Below are 4,820 nucleotides of genomic sequence, written 5' to 3' on the forward strand. Positions count from 1 at the left end.
GGCAAGTTGGGAAGGTAGGTATGCTGATTACAGGGTGAGAGGGTGAATAGTACCACTGAGAATTAGGAGCAACAACATAGGCTGAACTCCTAAACCCTGAGTTAGCCTCAAGTGGTCCCCACTAGAATCTGACGGGCAGACCCCCTGGGATCCAGGGAATATTAGAAACCCAGGGAGTTCAGCCCATTGTTAATGTTTGCCAGGAATCACTCTCACTTGCGTGCACACACACACACACACACACACACACACACACACACACACACAGTATGAGTCAGGAAATACCAGAATTCACAAAGCAAGAATGTTTCTGTCTCTTTTGAAGGCACTAACAAGGGAATTATCTGCCAATGGGAAAGAAAGCAGCAACTAGATTCCTCAAGAGGAGCAAGAGAGGCTTCGGTTTCTCTTTACTTACAGATAGTTCTATGTCCATTAAAACTATGCTCCTCAGTCCCTTGGTGTCAACAGCAAAGTAACCCAGAGTATCTACAGGGAGCTGTTGATCTGCAGCTCATCCACTTTCTCCCAGGCACTTGGAAGCCCCCTATGGGGCAGCATCCTGCTTCCAGCCAAAAATAATTGCTTGTCTTTATAGAGGCAGGGGAAGGTCTGAGAGAGGGAAGAATGAAAATAGAAAATCTAGAAGTAGAAAGGGGAATGCGGTTGGGGTGGGAAAGGGGGAGAGAGTAAGCTTAGGAACAAATTGACCAGTTTGCAAAGTAACCTTTTCCTTAAAAATGCAATTGAAAGTGTTCACAAATCTGCACATCCAGCCCTGTTGGCTGGTCTTCTAAGCAGTAGAGAAGAGATCAGAGATGATGACAAGGCTGTGTGAATCCTGGATGGAGGCAAGACATCCCTGTGGTGTGTCCCACAGGACCTTCTGCCTGCCAGCTGACAGCATTGTCTATGTCTCAAAAAAATGTCTGCTTGCAATCAAGACTGAAACTGAGAAATTTTCCTGACAGGGGTAGAAGTTGTAACATGCATGGCCTGTTAGATTTGCTTCCTTTGTTTGGTGAGGGATAAAGTGACTGCTCCACATCATACTGGAATACCTAGGATATTCTCTCTTTCTCATCCTTTCATACGAACACCTGTCTCCCATCACCCCCTCCCTCACATACACGCACACACATCCACCTTATTACTCTAGAATCAGGTCTAATAGATGTAATCTCTTCTCTGTCTCTGTCTCTCTCTCCAATATTTCCTAGATTTTGGCTAACTTTCTCCCCTGGTGCAGCAGTTTTAAATTCAGGGACACCCTAATAGGGCAAAGAATTTTTACCATTAAGGATATTTTTTAAAATGTGCCACCAGTTATAAAGGTAATACCAAAAGTTCATTTCAGATAATTTTGGGGGCAGGAGTTTATTGTTGAAATCAATGAAATAACTGACAATTTACCACAGTGGCTGATTTGAAGAGAGCAAGAGGCACCTGAAAGTACAGATTTTGCTATGTTGGGTAAAAACGAAAACAGCCTCCTTACTTTATAATTACAGCTTGTTTTATAGGTTTTCTCCTAGTGGGAGATGTTGCCAAGGCAATAGAGTGGCAGTCTTCTGCATGGCTGCTTTTTACATTCACCCACACAGCTTCACGGATGTTAGTCTTTATAGCACACCTATGCAGTCCGGAAGGGCAAAATATTTTTTTTTAGTCTGTTTTATATGGTAAGAAAAGAACATTAGAATATGAGCTTTTCTGGTCTTCTCTCCTTTCCAGAGTGTGCTGTCAGTGACCACCATGGATTTTGAAATGGCCTCAGGACCTCAGCCCAGGACTGTGGGGAAAAGAGAGCTGGAGACCGAAAGGGAATACACACAACAAACCAGATCAAGGACACAGCTAATGGTGAGAGTTGGAAGTTCTGCTACTGAGCCAAGGTGGAAGTCAGGAGGCAGAAGCCCAAAAGGAACCAGAGCCAAAAGTCACAGTTAGCAAAGCTCAGGGCCAAAACATGAGACAGGAACAAAAGGGGCAATCAATACAGAGCAAAAATGTCTAGTGTCAGCATTCAGGAACTGCCCTTGGTGCAACTGTGCCTCCTTATCCCTAACTTGGGCCAGCTCCTTTGGAAAGTATCCACTATTGCTAGGCTTTGGGAGTGTGATTAATGTTGGAGTCAAGGCGAGCTGTTTAAATTTTCACCAATCTTACACTATGAGGAGACAGAGTAAAGACAGGTCCTTCATACCTCAGTTGTCTCTGGAGTCTTAAAGCTCCCCAAGTAGTAAAGTTGAGGTAGGGTCTGGACTAGGTGAGTGAGTGAGCTGCCTAGAATGCAAAATTTAAGGAGGCATTTACTCTTAGGGTCATACGAACGCAGGGTCCCTGAAGCTCAGAGAGGGGAGGGGCCCCTCCACCCCCAAGGCCAAGCACTGGACCTGACACCTCCTTGTCTGTTTCTCTTTCATGTTGGGCCATGAGTCCACTCTGAATCAGAGTCTGTAGAGCTTGTGATGTTTCTTGAAACAATGTGTATTATTAACATTTAGCTACTCTCTGGCATTTAATAATGTAGGAGGGATGAAAATAAAGTCCTAAACTGGTGAAATAGGAAAAGTTTTGGTTAATACCATAGCAAAGACTTTTTTTCATATCCCTTTGCTGGCCAGAACATTCTAAGTATTTTCCCAAGAGTACTTGCTTCAAAAAGAACAGAGAGGAAATTACTGTGAGACCCCACCAATGCTTGCCAAGTGAATAGATAATGAATTAGAACTGGCAAAAGGGAGAATGGAACTCACATGAACTCTAGGAAAATAGTTAATAGCCTTTATTTTAGTTTCTTCTGGTGGTTAAAGTAACAAGTTTGTTCTATTTTATATATTTTCACACTTTTTTTATAGAAGGTATAAGAGATATGCATATTAAGTTCCCACAAACTTTTCCTCTGAAATATATCATTTAACACATTAACTGCTATGTGAGTTGTATTTAACTCACGCTAGTTTTGAGCCTGGGGCCTCATGAAACATATGTAGATCCATGTCTCTTTACCTGGGGAGCCACGTGGTGCGCAGGTAAGTCACAATGCCATACTGTAGCGTACATGTTACCTTATGGGTGGCCCCCTGGGAAAAATCCTGCAGTTGATTCATGAAAATCTTACTTGTTGATATTCTTATTGTTACATTAATATTGACAATTTAATTGCATATAGCTCATGCACAGAAAACAGTAAAAAATAACGCATTTTTATTAAATTAGAAAGGATCATTTTGTTTTTGAAGTTTTGTTCTATTTTCGTAATAAAACACCATGACCCCAAAAGAAAACATTTTTTTCTAGTGTGGCAGTCAATGTTTTAAATCACTCTGCTTGACTCTGATCTCAACCAGGTAAGATGTTAGAAAAGACAGGAACAAAAGAAATAGTATAAAGCTTTATTCAACCATTTTTTTTAAAAAAGACTTACTGGTTGATTTTGTTTTGGGTTGATTGTGAACATATCCTCAAAATCCATATTCTAAATCTAAATAGAAATTTCTTCAATTTTCCGTTCAAGAAGAGATTTTCCTTTTTATTTTTTCCGAGGCTCTATAGACTGAGCTGCATTCTTTCTGCTTCTGAGCCTGTCATCTGTTCTGAGAATTTATAGTTGCCGACAACTTGCTTTAATAATTCACGAGGAATAGAATCCATTTTGTGCTCTCCCTTTTCTCAGTGGGTTCAGTGATGCAGACAGATTAAAAACATGCTTTTTGTCAGTGAAATAAATTGAGAGGACTCAGAGACACCCTAGGAGGAGTAATACTGAAAAAGTTACCACTACTAAACGTTTCCCACCAATGCAAAGCTAGATAAAACCAGAGAGATCAGGCTCTGTTGTGAACCCTGGAACCCAGCACGTCTGGTACTGAAATTAAGCCTCCTCTCCTGCCCACCTTCCAAAACACTGAGTTCATTTACACTGGCAGCTGAATGTACTGCCTTTCAAGCTTTAAGGAAGGCAAATCATTTTAAAGACAAAATGAAATTGTAAATTCACACAGTCACGATTTAATATAACCTGTGACATTTTTTGCTAACTATGGTAGTAAAATGTGTGACTAGCAACTGTAAAGCATTGTTTATGTAACTCTCAAAAGAAGATGCCCTTATTTCTCAGGAGCGTTAGACAGCAGGGCAGGAAAGAAAAGGAAAACAGGAAAGAGAAAGATGCCTGGCTGTAACTTCCACTCCACAGTATCCAAGAGGAAGAGCCTCCTGGGGACTTGCTGTTGTTTCATGTTTCTTTAATATTAAATGTAACAAATTCTGTGTCTGGCTCAAATCCCCAGTCTGGCCTCAGCTCAGAGGAGACCCAGAGCCTGTCAGGCCTTGCAGTACCCTGACTATGTTGATAGATTCCTCTCATTGAAATTCAGAGGTGGAGGAAGGTGTCTCCTCCTGGCAACCAGCTTTCCTCCCTGAGCAAGCAAGCCGGGGGCCAAAGGCAATGTGGACCATGTTGTCTACAGCCAATTTCAGTTTCCTCCCCAAAGTCAATAACCAGATCCACACCACAAGGTGGACACACTCCTCTAGGCAGAGAATGTATTTATTTATAAGAAGCCAAAGAAGAAATAACAGAGCTCATGAGAAAACCCTATAGTGGACTTTGCAACTGAACTGAGAGCTGTTCCGTGAGTCCAGCTGACCACGTAAGCTCCCTAGTATGCACATATAACGCCTTTGGAGACTCTGGCATTCCTTGAGTTTTCATTTGATTTTGGCCCCAGCTGTTTTCATAGATTTTTCTTCATTGTATTTTCATTGTGTTTTTTGTATCTAATTGGTGAATATATATAATTTAAAAATAATCT

This window comes from Propithecus coquereli, unplaced genomic scaffold (assembly GCF_000956105.1).
Source record: "Propithecus coquereli isolate 6110/MARCELLA unplaced genomic scaffold, Pcoq_1.0 Scaffold11, whole genome shotgun sequence".
NCBI lineage: Eukaryota > Metazoa > Chordata > Mammalia > Primates > Indriidae > Propithecus > Propithecus coquereli.